The sequence below is a fragment of the Salvelinus sp. IW2-2015 genome, linkage group LG25 (assembly GCF_002910315.2).
Source record: "Salvelinus sp. IW2-2015 linkage group LG25, ASM291031v2, whole genome shotgun sequence".
Classification (NCBI taxonomy): domain Eukaryota; kingdom Metazoa; phylum Chordata; class Actinopteri; order Salmoniformes; family Salmonidae; genus Salvelinus; species Salvelinus sp. IW2-2015.
The window spans coordinates 19,963,119-19,973,991 of NC_036865.1; positions in this window are offsets into that span (position 1 = coordinate 19,963,119).

Below are 10,873 nucleotides of genomic sequence, written 5' to 3' on the forward strand. Positions count from 1 at the left end.
GTGTGTGTGTGTGTGTGTGTGTGTGTGTGTGTGTGTGTGTGTGTGTGTGTGTGTGTGTGTGTGTGTGTGTGTGTGTAATGAGCTGTCACATGAAATAACAAAAATGAATGTATGAGCTGTTTTAATTGTTAAATGACCACAATAGTGTGCAATTAGGAGGCATTGGGAAGTCATAATTATTAGAAGTTGATGTCCATTTATCAGAACATATTATTTGGGAATATATAAAAACATATCCTATAACAGGATTTCCCAAACCTGGTCCTGGAGCCCCCCTTGGTGCACGTTTAGTTTTTTGCCCTAGCACTACACAGCTGATTAAAACTCATCATTGAGCTTTGATTATTTGAATCAGCTGTGTATAGGGCAAAAAAATAGTTTGGGTGACCCAGGACCGAGTTTCGGAAGCCTTGGCCTGTAACACACAAATGCCTGTTTTTGGAAGTGCCACATAAACATGCAATACTCACTGGTGCCCACTAAGTGTCTCCCCTGCTACAGTTATAATAATGTACCTGACTAGCAAAGATTGTTAGTAGGGTATGGGTACGAGTATAACAAAGATTTTTGGTAGATTGTGAAAACCTGAAATTAAATATCCAAAATGTTACATAAAAATATATATCCATCCCCCTTCTTTGAGTGACAGAACTTTGAGTAAGAGAGTTTTGCCCATAAAATCATATAGCATGCACTGTAGTTGCTACATTGTAATTGCAATACTGTCAACATTGAGAGAACATAATAAGACAGGATTCATGGTAGGCAAGTCCTTTGTAGACTTTTTCTATTTGATTCATATCTGTCTACTCTACACTGTTTCTAATTGAACTCTTGAATGCCCTATAATTGTTGATCCATTCACAAAACTGCATTTTGAATAAGATTCTTATGAGGGGCTGCTTTGTCCCTTTTGGGGGGGCAATTGGTGCGACAGTCCCCTCTCCTTTCTCTCAGTTCCCATGAAAAGGTTGGCAAGTTCAAAATCTCATAATGAATGAAAGTGTTGTGGATGGATCATAGAAAAGAGAAAGAAAAAAACTTTGCAATTGTCCAGGCAGGAAGTTCACAGGTCAGGGTGAGATCTTTAAAATCTGTGGGGATGGCTGTAGGCCTGGTGCAGAATGAATGAATGATATGATCCTCCTAGACTTCGATGAGACTCGTATCTCTCATCGAAAACTAGTGTTTGGAAAATGACAGCTCACAACTGGCTTGTTCTCAACACAATACACAACACTGATATGGTAGAGATGAGCAATACTTACATTTTGTGTTGTCATCATTAAAACGATGTGGACATTTTGTTAATTGTTGCATAATGGATGCAGTGGATTCTTCGCTGATGTCAACCCCTATGCATCAGGTTGACCTTTCAAACTACACTGAACAAGTGTTGGTCCTATGTTTCATGAGCTGAAATAAAAGATCCACAAAATTCTCCATACACACAAAAAGCTTATTTCTCTAAAATGTTATGCACAAATTTCTTTACGTCCCTGTTAGTGAGAATTTCTCCTTGCCAAGATAATCCATCCACCTGACAGGTGTGGCATATCAAGAAGCTGATTAAACAGCATGATCATTACACAGGTACTGGGGACAATATAAGGCTCTAAAAGGTGCAGTTTTGTCACACTACACAATGCCACAGATGTCTCAAGTTTTGAGGGAGTGTGAAATTGYCATGCTGACTGCAGGAATGTCCATCAGAGCTGTTAATTTAATGTTAACCTCTACCATAAGCTGCCTCCAATGTCATTTTAGAGACTTTGGCAGTACGTCCAACCGGCCTCACAACCGCAGACCACTTGTATGGCGTCGTGTGGGCGAGCGGTTTGCTGATGTCAACATTGTGAACAGAGTGCCCCATGGTGGGGTTATGGTATGGGCAGGCATAAGCTCCGGAAAACAAACACAATTACATTTTATTGACAGCAATTTGAAAGCATAGAGATACCATTACCGCCCATTTGTTGTTTAAGGTATCTGTGACCAACAGATGCACATCTGTATTCCCATGTGAATTCCATAGATTAGGGCCTAATAAATCTTAGAAATTGTTGCATGTTGCTTTTATATTTTTGTTCAGTATAAATTGAACAGAAATGAAAGCCAATGCTTAGTGGATTGATTATTAGAAAATAGAACATGGTGGTATATGAAAATGGAATACCTGTCAGACAAATTACATAACTTGTTATTATGAGGAGTATTAGTGATACCGCTGCTGCTTTCCAATGTGAAAAAGGAACTGACCATGTTTATCATTCTATCCAAGAGTCATGTGTGGCTCGGATGAGGGACATTTAGCTGATTACTCACCAAACACTTATTTTTAATCCTGTCTTCTCCCCTCACACACGCACAGATGACACACACGAATGATGTACCAACACATTGGCAAACTGTAACTAATAATAACATTCCCGATGACAAATCATGTTGATTGACAGAAATGGGATGTAAATAGGTTATGTTTCTACACATTGCTTGAATACAGTAAGTTGATTGTGTGGTGCTACCATTTATCACTGGACCTTTACCATATACCAGCCGTTGACATTATCATCTCAACTCTGCTTCATACATTTAACAGGGACTTGAGTTGTGTGCACTGAAACTCATGTAGTCCATTTGGAAGTGACATTCTAAACATACACTATATATACAAAAGTATGTGGTCACCCCTTCAAATAAGTGGATTTGGCTATTTCAGCCACACCCGTTGCTGACAGGTGTTTAAAATCAAGCACACAGCCATACAACCTCCATAGACAAACATTGGCAGTTGAATGGCCTTACTGAAGAGCTCAATGACTTTCAACGTGTCACTGTCATAGGATGCCACCTTTCCAACAAGTCAGTTCGTCAAATTTCTGCCCTGCTAGAGCTGCCCTGGTRAACTGTAAGTGCTGTTATTGTGAAGTTGAAACGTCTAGGAGCAGCAACGACTAAGCTGCGAAGTGGTAGGCCACACAAGCTCACAGAACTGAACCACAGAGTGCTGAAGTGCCTAGCGTGTAAAAATTGTCTCTCCTCGGTTGCAACACTCGCTACCGACTACCAAACTGCCTCTGGAAGCAACGTCAGCACAATAACTGTTTGTCGGGAGCTTCATGAATTGGGTTTACATGGCCAAGCCTAAGATCACCATGCGCAATGCCAAACGTCAGCTGGAGGATTCTGGAGCAGTGGAAACGCATTCTTTGGAGTGATGAATCACGCTTCACCATCTGGCAGTATGACGGACAAATCTGGGTTTGGCGGATGCCAGGAGAATGCTGCCTGATGCATAGTGCCAACTGTAAAGTTTGGTGGAGGAGGAATAATGGTCTGGGGCTGTTTATCATAGTACGGGCTAGGCCCCTTAGTTCCAGTGAAGGGAAATCTTAACGCTACAGCATACAATGACATTCTATAGGATTATGTGCTTCCAACTTTGTGGCAACAGTTTGGGAAGGCCCTTTCCCGTTTCAGCATAAAAATGTCACTATGCACAAAGCGAGGTCAATACAGAAATAGTTTCACGAGATTGGTGTGGAAGAACTTGACTGCCCTGCACAGATCCCTGACCTCAACCTCATCAAACACCTTTGGGAGGAATTAGAACGCCGACTGCGAGCGAGGCCTAATCGCCCAACATCAGTACCCGACCTCATTAATGCTCTTGCGGCTGAATGGAAGCAAGTCCCCACAGCAATGTTCCAACCACTAGTGGAAAGCCTTCCCAGAAGAGTGGAGGCTGTTATTACTGCAAAGGGGACCAACTCCATATTAACTCCTATGATTTTGTAATGAGATGGTCAATGAGCAGGTGTCCACACAGTTTTGGTAATGTAGTGTATAGTGTATATCAGTATCTCGTTGGCTCTGGGTTTATCATTTTATTTATATGTCACCTTGACTATAGGATTCATATAGCCACCTTGGTTAAGTCTAAATACCTGCTCAATCATAATTTTTCACCCTGTAACACAAACTCAAACGGACAATATGAAATCGACCATATGAAGTCAGTGGASCTGGCCAGCGAGAATGTTTGAATATTCCTCTGCCAGAGATAATAAACCTCTCAAATGGGAAACAAGCCCCATTAGTAACAGACCCCAAGTCCTCTGAGTCCCCTGGTCACAGTGCAGGGACCCTATGTCGAGAGGAAACAAGCAGAGAGAATGAGCTGTTAGTGGATTGGGGCCAGGGGGCCCTGCACTTGCAAACCAAATCTTAAGCTCAATCTTCTCCCCGCCTCCCTCTCTCTATCCCTCTTCCTCTTTTTCTCCCTGAAAGGCCAGCTTGGATCCAAGGCTCCGGCCAGAACCTTTGTTTTCCTTGGAAGCTGTGTAAACACATTAAGGGGCTTTATGAAACCAGTGGGCTGGATTCTTAAGCATGAAACAAGGTCAGAAAGACAATCAGTGATGACAAATATMACTTTTTTTTTGCGTTCAATAGCGTTTTTCAAATGTTTCTCTGTTGACAGAATGTAGTGCATGCAAGATTTTGCCCCCCTTCACCCTAGAATACTTTGTCATCAATGAGTTGTTGTTTTTATCTGATTTACAGTGCCTTCTGAAAGTATTCAGACCCCTTGACATTTTCCAAATTTTGTTACATTACAGCCGTATTCTAAAATGTATTTAAAAGTTTTTTCCCTCATCAATCTACACACAATACCCAATAATGACAAAGCAAAAACAGGTTTTAGAAATGTTTTATTAATTTAGAAAAAAWTCTAAACTGAAATATCACGTTGCCATAAGTATTCAGACCCTTTACTCAGTACATACTGCTTTTATTTATTTACTTTTCTGCTCTTTTGCACACCAGTATCTCTACTTGCACATGATCATCTGATGATTTATCACTCCAGTGTTAATCTGCTAAATTGTAATTATTCGATTTATTGCCTACCTCCTCATGCCTTTTGCACACATTGTATATAGATTCTCTTTTTTTTCTACCATGTTATTGACTTGTTTATTGTTTACTCCATGTGTAACTCTGTGTTGTCTGTTCACACTGCTATGCTTTATCTTGGCCAGGTCGCAGTTGCAAATGAGAACTTGTTCTCAACTAGCCTACCTGGTTAAATAAAGGTGAAATAAAAAATCAATAAAAATAAAAATACTTTGTTGAAGCACCTTTGGCAGCGATTACAGCATAGTCTTTTTGGGTATGACTCTATAAGCTTGGCACATCTGTATTTGGTGAGTTAATCCCATTCTTCTCTTCACAGCTATTTTCAGGTCTCCAGAGATGTTTGATGGGTTCAAGTCTGGGCTCTGGCTGGGCCAGTCAAGAACATTCAGAGACTTGTCCCAAAGCCACTCCTGCGTTGTCTTGGCTGTGTGCTTAGGGTTGTTGTCCTTTTGGAAGGTGAACCTTCGCCCCAGTCTGAGGTCCTGAGTGCTCTGGAGCAGGTTTTCATCAAGGATCTCTCTGTACTTTTCTCCATTCATCTTTGCCTCGATCCTGACTAGTCTCCCAGTCCCTGCCGCTGAAAAACATCCCCACAGCATGATGCTGCCACCACAATGCTTCACCATAGGGATGGTGGCAGGTTTCCTCCAGACGTGATGCTTGGCATTCAGGCCAAAGAGTTCAATCTTGGTTTCATCAGACCAGATAATATTGTTTCTCATGGTCTGAGAGTCTTTAGGTGCCTTTTGGCAAACTCCAAGGGGGCTGTCATGTGCCTTTTACTGAGGAGTGGCTTCTGTCTGGCCACTCTACCATAAGGGCCTGATTGGTGGAGTCCTGCAGAGATGATTGTCCTTCTGGAAGGTTCTCCCATCTCCACAGAGGAATCTAGAGCTCTGTCAGTGACCATCGGGTTCTTGGTCACCTCCCTGACCAAGGCCCTTCTTCCCCGATTGCTCAGTTTTGCTGGGCGGCCAGCTCTAGGATGAGTCTTGGTGGTTCCTAACGTCTTCCATTTAAGAATGATGGAGGCCACTGTGTTCTTGGGGATCTTCAATGCTGCAGACATTTTTTGGTACCCTTCCCCAGATCTGGGCCCCGACACAATCATGTTTCGGAGCTCTACGGACAATTTTTTCGACCTCATGGCTTGGTTTTTGCTCTGACATGCACTGTCAACTGTGGGACCTTATATAGACAGGTGTGTGCCTTTCCAAATCATGTCCAATCAATTGAATTTACCCCAGGTGGACTCCAATCAAGTTGTAGGAACATCTCAAAGATATTCAATGGAAACAGGATGCACCTGAGATAAATTTTGAGTCTCATTGCAAAGGGTCTGAATACTTATGGAAATAAGGTATTCTTGTTTTTTCCAAAAACATGTTTTCGCTTTTTCATTATGGGGTATTGTGTAAAGATTGCTCAGATGTTTTGTTTATTTAATACATTTTAGAAAAAGGCTGTAACGTAACAAAATGTGGAAAAAGTCAAGGGGTCTGAATACTTTCCGAAGGCATTGTATCTACAATTGATATGTTCCATATAAAGTGTGGTAACAGAAGGAGACAGAAAACCAATGTTGTCAACTGATGTTGCCCTGAGTATCAGTGTAATAATACCATGTCAGTGTAAAAATACAATGTCAGTGTAAAAATACAATGTCAGTGTAATAATACCATGTTCAGTGTAGATAACACAAATCAGTGTCATAATGCATGTCAGTGTAATAATCCGGATGTCCAGTGAAACTAATACGATGCTGGGCGTGTCATAGAATACAATGTCAGTGTAATAATCAATGTAGTGTAATATACCTCAATGTCAGTGTAATAATACAATATCAGTGTAATAACATGTCAGTGTAATAATACAATGTCAGTGTAAAATACAATGTCAGTGTAATAATACCCATGTACAGTGTATAACACAATGTTAGTGTAATAATACCATGTCAGTGGTAATAATACAATGTCAGTGTATATAATACATGTCAGTGTAATAATACAATGTCAGTGTAATAGATCCATGTCAGTTAAATAATACCATGTCAGGTCATATACCATGGTCAGTGTCATAATACATGTCAGTGTAAAATACAATGTCAGTGGGTATAATACCATGTCAGTGTAATAACACAAGTCAGTGCTGTAATAATACCATGTCAGTGGTAAGTCGGAACAATGTCAGTGTAATAATAACCATGTCAACCAGTCAGTTTAATAATACATGTCAGTGTCAGGGTAATATCAATGTCAGTGTCATAATACCATGTCAGTGTAAATAACACAATGTCAGTTAATAATGACAATGTCAGTGTAATAATACCATGTCAGTGTAATAATACATGTCAGTGGTAAGTATCAATGTCAGTGTCAAGATAATACCATGTCCAGTGTAATAATACAATTCGTGTGTCATATGTCAGTGTTATAATACCATGTCAGTGTCATAATAACAATGTCAGTGGTATACATGTGCAATGTTACAGTGTCATAATATCATGTCAGTGTCATAATACCATAGTCAGTGTATAAGACAATGTCAGTGTAATGGTAACACATGTCAGTGTAATACTACACACTGTCAGTGTAATAATACAATTCAGTGTCAAAATGTCAGTCAGTGTCAAATACATGTCTAGTGAGATAGAAAGCAATGTCAGTGTCATAATACATGTCAGTGTTTTTACATAGATACAATGTCAGTTGTAATACACAATGTCAGTGTAATTAATACATGTCAGTGTAATAACTCAAATGTCAGTGTAATAAGTACATGTCATGTAATGAATACATGTCAGTGTTACAATACCATGTCAGTGTCATAATACAATGTCAGTGTAATAATACAATGCCAGTGTAATAATACCATGTAGTGTATATACATATCAGTGTAATAATACAATGTCAGTGTAATAATACATGTCGTGTAATAATACATGTCAGTGTAATAATACCTGTCAGTGTAATAATACAATGTCAGTGTATAATACCATGTCAGTGTAATAATACCATGTCAGTGAAATATAATGTCAGTGTAAAAATACAATGTCAGTGTAATAATACATATCAGTGTAATAAAACATGTCAGTGTAATAATACAAATGTCAGTGTAATAAACAATGTCAATGTAATAATACCATGTCAGTGTAAATAATACGCATGTCAGTGTAATAATACCATGTCAGTGTAATAATACAATTCAGTGTAATAATACATAGCAGTGTAATAACAGTCATGATAATACATGTCAGTGTAATAATACAATGTCATGTAATAATACCATGTAGTGTAATAATACCATGTCAGTGTAATAATCCATGTCAGTGTAAATAATACCATGTCAGTGTAATAATACCAATATCAGTGTAATAAACAATGTCAGTGTAAATAATACAATGTCAGTGTAATAATACAATGTCAATTGTAATAATACCATGTCAGTGTAATAATACAATGTCAGTGTAATAATACATGTCAGTGTAATAATATTCATGTCAGTGTAATAATACCATGTCAGTGTAATAACAAATGTCAGTGTAATTAATACCATGTCAGTGTAATAATACCATGTCAGTGAAATAATACCATGTAGTGTAAAAATACAATGTCAGTGTAATAATACAATATCAGTGTAATAATACCATGTCAGTGTAAAAATACAATGTCAGTGTAATAATACAATTATCAGTGTAATAATACCATGTCAGTGTAATACACAATGTCAGTGTATAATACCAATGTCAATGTAATAATACCATGTCAGTGTAATATACCATGTCAGTGTAATAACACAATATCAGTGTAATAATACAATGTCAGTGTCATAATGCCATGTCAGTGTAATAATACCATGTCAGTGAAATAATACCATGTCAGTGTAATAATACAATGTCAGTGTAATAATACAATGTCAGTGTAATATACAATGTCAGTGTAATAATACAATGTCAGTGTAATAATACCGAGTGTCAGTGTAATAATACCATGTCAGTGTAATAATACATGTCAGTGTAATAATACAGTATGTCATATATCATGTCGTGTAATATACCATGTCAGTGTAATAACACCAATGTCAGTGTAATAACACAATGTCAGTGTAATAATACCATGTCAGTGAAAAAATACCATGTCAGTGTAAAAATACAATGTCAGTGTAATAATACAATATCAGTGTAATAATACCATGTCAGTGTAAAATACAATGTCAGTGTAATAATACAATATCAGTGTATAATACATGTCAGTGTAATAACACAATGTCAGTGTAATAATACCATGTCAATGTAATAAATCCATGTCAGTGTAATAATACCATGTCAGTGTATAACACAATATCAGTGTAATAATACAATGTCAGTGTCATAATGCATGTCAGTGTATAAATACATGTCAGTGAAATAATACCATGTCAGTGATAATACAATGTCAGTGTAATAATACAATGTCAGTGTAATAATACATGTAGTGTAATAATACATGTAGTGTAATAATACAATGTCAGTGTAATATACATGTCAGTGTAATAAATCAGTGATTATCCAGTGTAATAATACATGTCAGTGTAATAATACAATGTCAGTGATAATTAATACCATGTCAGTGTAATAACACATGTCAGTGTAATAATAACCATGTCAGTGTCATAAATACATGTGCAGTGTAATAATACCTATGTCAGTGTATAATACCATGTCGTGTAATAATACAATGTCAGTGTCAATAATCCATGTCAGTGTAATAATACCATGTCAGTGTAATAATAACAAAACATGTCAGTGTAATAATCAATATCAGTGTCATAATACCAGCAGATGAGAATAATACCATGTCCAGTGTAATAACACAATGTCAGTGTTAATAAACAATGTCAGTGTCATTAATACCATGTCAGTGTAATAACACAATGTCAGTAGTAATAACACATGTCAGTGTAATAATATGTCAGTGTAATAATACCATGTCAGTGTAAATAATATGTCAGTGTAATAATACAATGTCAGTGAAAATTGTCAGTAATAATACAATGTCAGTGTAATAATATGTCAGTGTAATAATACCATGTCAGTGTAATAATACATGTGCAGTGTAATAACACAATGTAGTGTAATAATTCCATGTCAGTGTAATAATACAATGTCAGTGTAAATAATACAATGTCAGTGTAATAACACAATGTCAGTGTAATAAACACAATGTCAGTGTAATAATTCCATGTCAGTGTAATAATAAACAATGTCAGTGTAATAATACAATGTCAGTGTAATAACACAATGTCAGTGTAATAATATGTCAATGTAATAAACAATGTCAGTGTAATATATGTCAGTGTATAATACAATGTCAGTGTAAAATACAATGTCAGTGTAATAATACCTGTCAGTTGTAATAAAACATGTCAGTGTAATAATCACATGTCAGTGTAATAATCATGTCAGTGTCATAATAAATGTCAGTGTAATAATCCAATGTCAGTGTAATAATACAATGTCAGTGTAAATAATACAATGTGTGTAATAATACAATGTCAGTGTAATGAATACCATGTCAGTGTAATAATACAATGTCAGTGTAATAATACAATGTCAGGTGTAATAATACAATGTCAGTGTAATTAATAATGTCAGTGTTAATACACTGTCAGTGTAATAATACAATGTCAGTGTAATAATACAATGTCAGTGTAAATAATACCATGTCAGTGTAATCTAATAACAATGTCAGTGTAATAATACCATGTCAGTGTAATAACTCAATGTCAGTGTAATAATACCATGTCAGTGTAATAATACAATGTCAGTGTCATAATACCATGTCAGTGTTCATAATACCATGTCAGTGTAATATATACATGTCAGTGTAATAATACCATGTCAGTGTCATAATACCATGTCAGTGTAATAATAACTGATCAGTCTTCTCAAGTCCTCTACCTTATAGCGGTT